The sequence below is a fragment of the Elaeis guineensis genome, chromosome 13 (assembly GCF_000442705.2).
Source record: "Elaeis guineensis isolate ETL-2024a chromosome 13, EG11, whole genome shotgun sequence".
Lineage (NCBI taxonomy): Eukaryota > Viridiplantae > Streptophyta > Magnoliopsida > Arecales > Arecaceae > Elaeis > Elaeis guineensis.
In genome coordinates, this window is record NC_026005.2 from 68,046,488 (window position 1) to 68,058,889 (window position 12,402).

Here is a 12,402-nt window from a genome sequence, read left to right on the forward strand (position 1 = left end):
TGCAGGAGAGATCTGATGTGATTGGTCACATTTAGAGGTTCGACCAGTTGTGCACGGAGTTGATGAATATCGGGGTGAAGTTGGATGAGGAGGATAAGTCCCTGTTGCTTTTGTGTTCGCTCCCAGGATCATATGATTCTTTGGTGACTACACTGCTCTACGGCAAAGAGACTCTGGAATATGAGGACATGGTCTCGGTGCTGAGGTCTAATGAGCAAAGAAAAAAGTTGACCAGAGATCGGGCTCCCCAGGAGGGTTTGGAAATAGGGGAGAGGACAGGTAGAGGCAGAGGCAGAAGCAAGTCCCGAGGGCGGTCTAAGTCCAGGAAGGGAAAGAAAGAGATGAAATGCTTCAAGTGCAACGAGTTCTGGCACTTCAAGCGAGAATGTCCACTATGGAAGAGCAAGAAGGGAGAAAAAAGTGGCTCAGAATCAGTGAGTGCAGTTGCTGGGCAGCAGGTGGAGGATGATCTACTTGTGGTATCAGATGGTCACAGGCATTACACAGAGGAGTGGACACTAGACTCTGCATGCTCACATCACTACACACCACACAGGTCTTGGTTTGCGACATACACCAAGACAGATGAGGGATCAGTGACTCTAGGCGACAATCATCCTTGCAAGGTGGCTGGGATAGGGACAATCAGGGTGAGGATGTTTGATGGGATTGTGAGAACATTAACAAATGTAAAGTACATCCCGGAGCTGGAAAAGAATCTGGTGTCACTAGGCTACTTGGAGCGCAGTGGATACAGCTTCAGCAGTAGAGCTAGAAGCGGAGTACTGAACATCTCCAATGGAGCTATGGTAGTGATGAGAGGCAGGAGGTTGGACAATAACCTCTATCGCATGGAAGGATCTGTGGTGACCGGAGAGTCTAATGCAGCAGCTGCAGCACAGGACCAGCAGGGGGCTTACAGGATGTGGCACTACCGCCTAGGCCACATGGGTGACAAGGGGCTGAGGGAGTTGAGCAGGAGAGGACTCATATCTGATCTGGAGGATGGTGCTACAGGGGAGATTTGTGAGCCTTGCCAGATGAGAAAGCAGAGAAGAGTTCAGTTCAACATCAGTACAGCCCGCAGTGCAGCCCCTCTGGAGTTAGTACACACGGATGTGTGGGGACCAGCCCCAGTTTTAGCTAGGAATGGGGCCAGATACTTCATGACCCTGATTGATGATTTCTCAAGGAAACTCTAGATTTACTTCATGAGAGAGAAGTCAGAGGTCTTCACCAAGTTCAAGATCTGAAGAGCTGAGGTGGAGAAGGAGCAGGGGAGGAGCGTGAAGTGTCTGAGGTCAGACAATGGCGGAGAGTACACCAGCAGAGAGTTCCAAGACTACTGTGAGGAGTGTGGGATCAGGAGACACTTCTCAGTTAAGGAGACTCCACAGCAGAATGGGGTGGCCGAGAGGATGAACAGAATACTTCTGGAAAAGGCACGATGCATGAGGCTGCAGGCAGGGCTTCCAAAGGAGTTCTGGATTGACATAGTAGACGCAGCAGGTTACTTGGTCAATCGATCACCTCACACCAGGTTGGATGGCAGGCTTCCAGAGGAGGTGTGGTCTGGGAGGATAGTTGGGCTGGGCCATCTACGGGTATTTGGGTGCACGGCCTATGTGCACATTGGAGCTGGTGAGCGGAGCAAGCTAGATGCCAAATCACGTAAGGCGGTGTTTCTAGGCTATCCGCGAGGAGTCAAGGGATACAGACTGTGGGATCCCTTGGAAAAGAAGGTCATCATTAGTCGGGATGTGACTTTTGATGAGGAGTCAGTCCTACGGAGACGAGCAGGCATGGAGGAGCAGCAGGAGCAGGAGGAGGTCCAGTAGGGCGCTGCTGGACAACTAACCTCTTTGATTTTGCCTCTTGCAGGTACTACTGGAGGACATGACATTCAGGTGGAGCACCTACGTAAGGTGTCTCCACAGATGGAGAGGACTCGGATGGATGATCAAGGCAGAGAGGTCCAGAAGGAGCGAGCTGGACCGAGGACTGATATCGATGTTGCCCTACACAAGCCCAAGAGGACCATCAGGCAATCGGACCGATATGGCTTCGAGGAGACGCTGTCATATGCCCTGGTGACAGCAAATGGAGATCCATATACATATCAGGAGGCTATTGAGAGCCAGGATAGAGAGCGGTGGGTCCAGGCGATGTCCGAAGAGATGCAGTCTCTCCACAAGAACCAGACGTGGCGATTGGTGCAGTTGCCACAGGGGAAGAGGCCCATTGGCTGCAAATGGGTCTACAGTCGCAAGGAAGGGCCTTCAGAGCAGGGAGGTATTAGATTCAAGACGAGGTTAGTGGCCAAGGGATACTCCCAGAAGGAAGGCATCGACTTCAGCGAGGTCTTCTCTCCCATCGTCAGACATACTTCCATCAGAGTGTTGTTGAGCATTATAGCAGCTCAGGATTTAGAGCTGGAGCAGATGGATGTCAAGACGGCATTCCTCCATAGGCATTTGGAGGAGAGGATTTATATGGAGCAGCCACCCAATTTCAGGGATCCAGGATCAGAGGGAAAGGTTTGTTTATTGCAGAAGTCGCTGTACGGGCTGAAGCAGTCGTCGAGGCAATGGTACAAGCGGTTTGACTCCTTTGTGCGCAGCATTGGACTTTCCATGTGCGAGTTTGATCCCTGTGTTTATGTTCAGTCTCTTGAGGATGGTTCTAGGATGTTCCTACTCTTGTATGTGGATGACATGCTTATAGCATGCAAGAGTAGGAAGGTTGTGCAGGATCTGAAGGCATCCTTATCTCGGGAGTTTGAGATGAAGAATTTGGGCCCTACAAGGAAGATCTTAGGCATGGAGATTTTCAGAGACCGAGCCCAGAGGATGCTGCATCTATCTCAGGGGGGCTACATATAGAAGGTCTTAGAGAGGTTCGGGATGAAGGGAGCAAAGTCGGAGGAGTTGCCACTTGCCGGTCACTTCAGACTCTCGAAGACCATGGTGCCACAGACTGAGATGGAGGCTCAGGAGATAGAGAAAGTCCCTTATACTTCAGGAGTTGGGAGCTTGATGTATGCGATGGTCTGTTGTAGGCCAGACATCGCTCATGCAGTGAGTCAGGTTAGCAGGTTCATGGCGCAGCCTGGCAGGGAGCACTGGAGAGCTCTGAAGTGGATATTCAAATACCTGACGGGTTCAGTTGGAGTTGGTATCTACTACGGACAGTGAGGAGGTGCAGTGGGATACTCTGACATGTCCAAAGAGGCTCAGGGGCTGATTGGTGGTTATGTAGATGCAGATTTCAGTGGAGATGTAGATACCCGGAGGTCTACGACAGGCTTCATCTTTAACCTATATGGAGGTCCTATTTCTTGGAGATCGAGTCTGCAGCCTATCACGGCCCTATCCACTACAGAGGCGGAATACATCGGGCTGACAGAAGCAACTAAGGAGGTAATTTGGCTGAAGGATTTGTTGACAGAGATGGGCCTTACTCGGGAGGCCATTAGAGTGCACTGTGACAGCCAGAGTGCACTTCTATTAGCACAGAACTCAGTCTATCATGCAAGAACAAAACACATCGACATTCGGTATCATCAGATCAGGGAGCTTGTGGAGGATGGTGAGGTGGAGCTGGTAAAGGTACACACCAAGGAGAACCCAGTTGATGCACTTACGAAGGTACTTCCACGGGATAGCTTTCAGAGATGTGTTGAGCTGATGCGGTTGATGGACAGAGTGAAGCTGGTTGAGGCCTTGGGACACCAAGATGGAGATTGTTGTGACCCAGGTGGTGTGCCCAAGGCCCAGGGGATCAAGGCTAAGGCCAAGGTCCATCATTCAAGAGGGCTTCATGGAGGCTCTAAGGTTAGTTGGGCCCTAGGTTGAAAGGCTGTGGGCCTTTCGGGTTCTTGAGGTCTAGGTTATGTGGGCCTCAAGGGACCAACTCTTTATGAGCCAGGTCTGAGCCTAGCATAGGTGAGATTAGATCGAGTCATGGGTGTACATGGGCTTGGGTTAACCTAATCTCCCATAGAGTTGGTCAAGGGAGTTTTGGGTTTGGGTCACTTGACCCTGTGTTTATATATACATGTACTTGTATAGGTTTGATCAAGCCAAAAGAATACAGAACTCTCTTCTCCCTCTCTCTCCAGCCATTCTCCATGCCCCAGGAGCAAGAAACCCTAGGGTTTCTTGCCGCCAGGTCCATAAAAGGAAAGAAAAGCAAGGAGGCGCTAGCCCCTTCCCCCTTGTAGCCGCCGACTCTCTCTCTTCTCCCTCTCTTGCAGCCGTCCAAACATCAGGTCCAGGACCTGGGATCTCTTGTAAAGAGGTTGATACAAGTCCCTCTCAGATTTAGAGTTGATCTGAGGTCGTTTGAGACGTGGATGAGATCTCCATCAACAGATCTACAGGAAAGGCTGCAGTAGGACAGATCTGCAAGGTCTGTCTCCATCTACCTTCTTTCCTATCTAGAATGTCCTGATTCGAGATCTACAAATTGGAAGACCTCGGTCCAGGTCTGATCTAGTTGGGTACCAGATCTTGAATTTTTTAGAGGTGATTTCAGAGGCATTCTTCATCTAGAACAAAAGGCTGACGAAGAAGACAGCAACCAGGCTGATTTCGTAAAGGGCCTTCGATCGAGTCCAGAAATCTCCAGATTTGTTCGTTGCTGGTTCCGCTGCACCCAAGGTCCGTGAGAGGAGCCGGGATCGTGCTCCAACACATAATTGAAAATATATTTTAAATGAAGCTTATTATCCTTTTGATTAAATCAAATTACTCTTTGATAGCATGACATATACATTGAAATTAAAGTAACCGCTAATGTACAGATCATACACCAGCACAAGCAGTAGGGCCATCAATTGGATGTGAAAACTACGACCGATCAATGTTCAGTAAAACATGTAGCAAACTATTAAGAGTTAGAAACAATTAGCAAAAATACGACATGTAGCACAAAAGAATAATGTTAAAGACCCCTAAACTGTTTTTAAAAAGACCTGTTGCAAAGTATTTCTAAAACTCTTATATATTCTATTCTTATTTATCTCCTAAATTTCTAATTTCCAAATTTCTAAGCATTGCTATTTAACCATACATTTTCCAAAGTATGTGTATGACACAATTTTAATTTGGGAAAAACATGTGTTTTAGCGAACTTAAATATAATGTTCTAACTTTTTTTTATTTAAGACTGCAAGTTTTCTTGAAATAAAAGTGAAGATGAACCTTACGCAGCAGTATATATAAATATAATTCTAGACTCACGCAAAATGTGCTTCAAATCTTGCAGGTATGTCCCCCTTTCAAAAGGTATAAGTAACATTGTACCCAGTGTTAGCCAGTCAAGATAAAAGTTTCCATACAAAAAGTTCACCAAATAGCTCATCCAAAATTTTCATTTAAAAAAAAAAAAAAGAAAGAAAATAAGGGAATGGAAGTATGATGCTAAATTCTTTTCATAACCAACACATCATTGCCCTCATTGAAGGAATGTCTCAACTTAGAGTATATTAAGTCACGGCAGCATTTTTAACCACTGGATGTTAATATTGCTAAATAAAAACTAGAGGACGCAGTCAAAAGAAATTCCACTGCCATCTTAGTTGCTATCTTTAACAGCAAGTAAGATGGGTTGCAAACTTTAAACAAGGGAGTAAAATGCCAACCACATTAGTGCATCCTATGCTAAAGCTATGAAGCACTAACACAACAAGAAGGGAAATCTATACATGCTTAAATTTCATGAAAATTGAAGTATTTTACATTTTAAAACTAACCAAAAGCTACAGCTCACCAAACACAACATGATAACCCCCACCGACTAACCCCCATTTAAATGAAATCCTCATTAATGGTCAAGAAATCGGTGTCTTATCTCTTCAAGTTCTGTTTTAAACCCCATTCTACAATGCATCACTATACGAATATGGTCTTTCCAAATTTATACTTCTTCACATTAGACTCCTTGACTGTCATACAATTCTCTCTCCATTATGGTGCAATCTTCCATCTTTAGCTGCCATGACAAATATCATCTTCGACAATTTCTTTTACCCCAGGATTTTCCTTGGAATGAGGTCCAAGCAAAAGCCAAATTTTCAAAGTTCAACACATAAGGCCTTTGGTGCTCTCAGTTCAGATGGATGAAATGTAAACAAAGACCAGCATATTTAACATCCTTATAGTAAAACTTCAGGGCTGTTAAACCAGTTGCAACTGGTTCTGTAATAACATATTAGTCAAGACATAATAATTAGAGTGCGGTCTAAACTGGATCCATCGATTTCACAGCTTAGGAACACCATCGGGAATCCTCCCTTCTTCCCCCTTTCCTCTCGTTTTATAGAGGAGGATTGTTGGAAGTAGTGGCCGCTGACGGGCTGTCAAAAGTTTCTTACGGGCCCAAATAATGGGACGGCTTACGGAAGAGAAAGGGGGCGGAAACGAGACTGGATCGATGCCATGTTGTCTTCGCTGTTCGGCCTATTTTGTAGCAGCTCACTTGCCCAAATGGTCATCTGCGTGAGGTTGCCGCTTGTCCACATCATCATGCCAGATGTCTGCCGTATCCTCGGAAGTTGAACACATTGTCTGGTGAGCCAGGCATGGTCCAACGCCTTTCACAGCTGATAGAACTAAAACTAGCATATGCTTTAATTAAAGATTAAAAAGATAATTTCAATATTGATAAATTTTCATATGGTGACGACAAAACTGTTCGACAATCGTTATATGAAAAGCTGAAAATATATGACGTTGAAAGTTAATTGCAAATTCCTAAGAGCCATTCATATTGTTTACGTCCACCTTCGTTGTGGGATGGAGGGGAGCTCAAGCCTGTGATAACATGAGATGATTGTGCAGCCATGCCACTGGTATGCCATTGAAAAGAGGCATGGTGATAGTGGATCCTGGAGCCTTGAAAAATACAATAGAATTGTTGGTCATTTGATTGGCGAAGGATCTTATTTTTTAGTTACATCTTAATATCTATAATTTATTGTTAACTACCAGAAAGCTACTTGCTTCTCATATTAACTAACACCTGTTATTAATTGTTTTCAACTTTCTTCTGGAGGTTACAACAGCCGGCTCCAATCATTCATTCCACCTTCCATGTCATATTCATGTTGCAACTCTTTCACTAGGCCAAGGTTTTAAGCTCCACAAGTCATAAGATCTTATTGGCCTTTAAGTCTTGTATTTAGTATTTTGGATAGGCCGCCTTCACTTTGGCTGCACTCGATCTCAATCTGCGCTTCAAGTGATCCATTGGCCTAATTTGGACAATGCTCTTTTAAATACCATTCGGTCTGCTGAATGTTACACGGCAGTTTCATCGGTTAAGTTTCAAATCATTTCCTCCAGTTCATTCAGCCTGCCCACGTGGCTGCCATCTAACGCATCTTTAGAGATTATTATTATTGTAGGTTAGAATATAGTATAAACACATATTGCGACCATAGTTGTAGGTTTTTTTTTTTTTTTGGCAAGAAACCACAGTTGTAGTTAATATAAAAATAAAATGTAAATTGAAAAGTTAACAATTAGCCCCTTGTTGCTTCTCTAATTATTCTTATACTTAAATGTGGCCCATAAAATCACATGTTGTTTTATTTTTAATAAAAAATAAATTAATAAATTATGAACGTCAGAAGGATGGAATCTTGTGACTTGTGGTTGACAGTCAGATGTGGACCGAATAGGATTGGAAGAGGCAGGGCGAGAGAGAGTACGGGACGGCAAAAGTAGGACACGGACAAAGAGACGGTCTTATATTCCTCGTGCGTAAGCGTATCTGGGGAGTGGCATTATACATTAGGAGACTTGGCATTACGTTGTAGAATGGACCTACTTTCATATAATTATTTATGCATCTAACTTCGTAAGTAAACGTTAAAGGTATCTTCACCAATAAAAATAAAAATGAAAAATGAAAAATAAAAATTCTTCACCAGGAAGTCTTGTAAAATGCTAGATGCATATATCCAACTAAACATAAATTAGCTTTCATAAATTAATTATCAGGTCGTTCATTTAATGGCCCATCTGAATCATATATGGTATACTTAGTATTGGATAAGTCTAGATTCATAACAATGATGGCTGGTGTATAGCTAGTTTTATACAACTCTTGAATTGTACTTAAAAATAATAAGATATTAATTGAAAACAAGTTGGAAAAAGGAGGGAGATCCACAGATCCTATAATTGTCTGGATTTTCGAAAATGCACTATCCATTAGAACATAGAATCTGGTTGCTAAACAAAAGATGTGACAATTACGGGGAATCCTAATTCACAAAATAGCATAATTATTCTTTAATGCAGATTTCTTAAATTAGTTATAAATAATCCTTAAAATTTGTAGCTCAAGAAAATTTAACAATTCCTGATTGGTTCATTTATAAAGAATAACCTCAGAAAGCCAGGAATAATTTGAGATTTTCCTTTTCTTAAAAAAAAAAAAATCTGGAGAATGTTGTAAGCTGTGATTCTATTGACCTAACGCAAGATGAATGCGTTGCCCTCTTTTTTGGTATTGAATGACTTCCCATTTAGCATGTCATTCAGGTCCCACGCTGCAGCTTGGGGTACGGATTTTGTGAGGCTGCAACGATGGGCCTCAGTCCACCACTCCAATCAAATTTCATAATGCCTGATTGCAGGGTTTGGCTTTCCCTAGCGAAGCTTCCAAACAGAACATTAACTTGTAAACATTCATGTGAGACCACACATTATATGACAAATCTCCATGACTGTGACCAGATTTTCTCTTGATGGGAATCAATATTGGATCTTTAGAATTTTGTTAGCAAATAGGGGTTTGCTTGGTTCAGCAAGGAAGAACTTCAATTTTACTGTGAAATTTTCGGCAGTATCACTGCCGGCAGCACACAAAAAGGAGAAATGCCAGAATTAAATATGAAATTGGAATCAATTAAAATTGTCTATAGATACTCATCATCATCCTCGAGTACAAAGCCATTCGTGTCAAGCCCATCACCATGTTTGTTTTTGGATTTCGACGACTTTGCCAAGGGCTTGATTTTTGTTAACGGTTTCCAGGCCTTCTCTGCTTGCAACTCCAATCCCTTGGCTGATGGCTTCCTCTTCCTCTTTAAGCTCGTGGTTTCCAGCACCTCCTCTGCAGTCGAGTTACCCACCACTGCAAAAGAACAAACCCGTTTAGACTGCTAGATTCTGAGAAAGATTTTAAATCAGGTCCAACCTGTTCCATTCATGTGCAAAGAAATTAGAATATTTTTCCAACCTATCATCTTGTTTGGATCAGCCCTCATAAGGGAAGAGAAAGAAAAGGAAGGTAAGGGGAGAGAAACGGAGGGGGAACATCATCTTTATTTGGATAGCCCTCGTAAGGAAAAAGAAATGAGATTAAAAGACCATTGTACCTTAATTTTATTTTAAGATCTGTGGGTATTTTTGTCTTTTAATCTGTCATATGCTCCTTTTCCTCTCGTGCTCTCAAATTGGGGGAATTAGAAAACTAGTTTAACAAAAAAAAAAAAAGGGAGGAAGAGAGGTATCCCTCCCTTTCTCAAAAATTAATATCCAAACAAGAAAAAAAAATCCCTTCCTTGAATCCCTCAATCCAAACAAAGGTTAATTGCATTACCTTCTAATGGACATGAAGTAGGAAGCATAGCCTAACCATTCTGTGCTGCTTCAATTGAAATTGGGGAGACAGAATGATTGCTATCTTCCAACTTCGATAAGCTTCCAAGGCATTTGTCTTGTTGTTCAGGAATGTCTGGCAAAGGGATCGCAGGCAAGAAACACAGCTCATCCTGTGATGCTTCAGAATCACTAAAAGCTGAATCTTTTCTGTATGGTCACAATATCAACTTCCTCATCTTGATTAATGTCCAATTCTTTCGCCTGCAAACAAGCATTTTAGATAAATTCAAATATGTAAGAAGAAAGGCACCCCATTGGGAAAATTATTCTTACCTTCTCTGACTCAGGCGTCAAATCAAATTTATCTTCTCTTTTGTTATATATTGCTCCAAAATTATAAAGAGATCAAAGATTTTCTGCAAAATGGTTTTAAATATATACTCTTTTCTTGTTTATCTCCTGTGATAGTTTAGAATTCTTATTCGGGTGAACCTCTATTTCGAGGAGTTTATTTTTTCTTTAAAAGGAGGCCGCGGCATCCTTCTTTGGTGTGTGCGAGTGTGCGGTGGTGGTTTCTGGTGTTCTTGTGCGGGCTGGTGTTCTCCCGCTGGTGTTCTTCCTGACTTTCTCCCGCTTGTGTTCTTCCTAGCCTTCTCCCGCTGGTGTTCTGTTGGTGTTCTACCTATCTTCTTCCTTCTCGGTTTCACGGATGCCCTGTGCTGATGACCGAACGCTTCTTCGGTTGGTAAGGAGATATTCATCTTAATTTTTTGTCGAGGATTGAGAAAGGTATCTTCACCTCAGGTATTATCTTATCTTGATCTATTGCCGAGGCTGAGATTGGTAGATCCGATTGGATCTTTGTTGCCTTCTTTTCAATACTCTGTTGCCTTCTTGTTGGCTTCGGTTAAGGGTATTTTATACCTCATATTGTACCTATTTTTTGGAACGGATTTATAGTGGATTGCTCCTCCTCCCTGTGGATGTAGGCCTCTTGTGCCGAACCACGTAAATCTTGATTTCTTTGTCTTTATTTATTTATGCCTGCAATGTGTTTGGTGAATTATCTCAAAGAGATTAGACTTTAGATCAAAAACCTAGGTCGATCCAATCCGGTGCGCGTGATCTCAACAATTGGTATCAGAGCACTTGGATGGCTGGTGACAAGAAACAAAGTTTTTCAATGGCTAATGATCCGGTGTTTGTCTCTCACTCCATCACCATCAGGCATGAAGTAGCCATCTTTGATGGCACGGGAGACTTTTCACTATGGAAGATAAGGATGAAATATTTGTTGGTTAAAGAAGGTGTTGCAAAAGCCCTTAAGGGTATGGATTCAATTCCGAGAGATAATGAGGCTGCTAAAGAAGAAATTAACAAGAGAGCCCTAGGAACCTTGTTTTCAGGTTTAAGTGATAAAGTCCTACGCAATGTTGTGGAACTAGATACAGCCAAAAGTGTATGAAAAAAATTAGACCGTTTATATATGGCAAAATCTCTGACTAATAGATTATATTTGAGAGAAAAATTACACACATTTCGCATGACAAAAGGAACTTCACTTAAGGATCACTTGGATAAGTATAATAAGCTCTTGCTTGATCTAGTAAATGTTGGTGTCGATGTAGATGAAGAAGATAAGGCTTTGATTCTAATTTACTCTTTGCCTAAGTCCTTTGAGCATATTACCACTACCATGCTTTATGGAAGAGAAACAATAAATCTTGAAGAAGTAGAAGCTACCTTGTTATCCAATAAACTTAGATTAAAAGTACAGCTTCAGCATCAGGCTCAGACTCCAGCTCAAGGTCTTACTGTTAGAGGTAGAGATGAACAGAAAAAAGGAGGACAGAATAGAAGTAAATCCAAAAATAGATCAAAGTCTAGGCCCAAAAGATCAGGTATTTGTCACTATTGCAAGAAGCCAGGCCACTGAAAATCTGAATATAGATTTCTACAATCTAAAAGGGAGAAGGAACAAAAAGATAAAGGAACAATCTTTGATACAGCATCAATTGCAGTCTCTTCAGAAAGTCATAGCAGTATACTAGATGATGCAGTGTTTACAGCTGCTTGTAGTGTTAGTCATGCTGACACTTGGATCATGGATTCTGGAGCATCCTTCCACATGACACCTCACAAGGAATGGTTCTCTTCCTTTAGATCTTGTGAAGGTGGTACTGTTCTTCTTGAAGATGATGGTATCTGTAATATAGAAGGTATTGGAACAATACAAATTAAATCTAATTCAAATACCGTGGTGATATTGGATGATGTCAGATATATTCCTAAATTAAAAAAGAATCTTCTCTCAATACATGCCTTTGACAGAGCAGGATATGAGGGCAGATGGGATAGAGGATCTATAACTATCAATAAAGGGGTATTAACTTTATTGAGAGGTAAATTAAGTGGCATCCTTTACTACCTGGATGACAGTACAGTTGTTGATCAGGCATCAGTAGTACAATCTTCTCTTGAGCAATTGACACATTTATGGCACCAGAGATTAGGACACATTTCAGACATAGGTCTACAGGAGCTGAGCAGACGTGGTCTGCTGAATGGTCAGAAGATTGGTACATTTGGATTCTATGAGCACTGCATATTTGAAAAACAACACAGAGTCAGCTTCACTACAGGCGTGCATAGGACAACTGGTATATTAGACTATATTCATTCTGACCTATGGGGACCTGTCTCAATTACATCCAAGGGTGGATCAAGATATATACTTACTTTCATTGATGATTACTCTCGAAAAATCTGGATATACATCATTAAA

General features: G+C 42.2%; 1 pseudogene; it reads right to left on the reverse strand.

Annotated features, from left to right (window-relative positions):
- Nucleotides 1-8,900: 8,900 nt before the first annotated feature.
- The window catches only part of LOC105035585 (protein RBL-like), a 28,968-nt pseudogene continuing 25,466 nt past the window's right edge, over nucleotides 8,901-12,402 (reverse strand).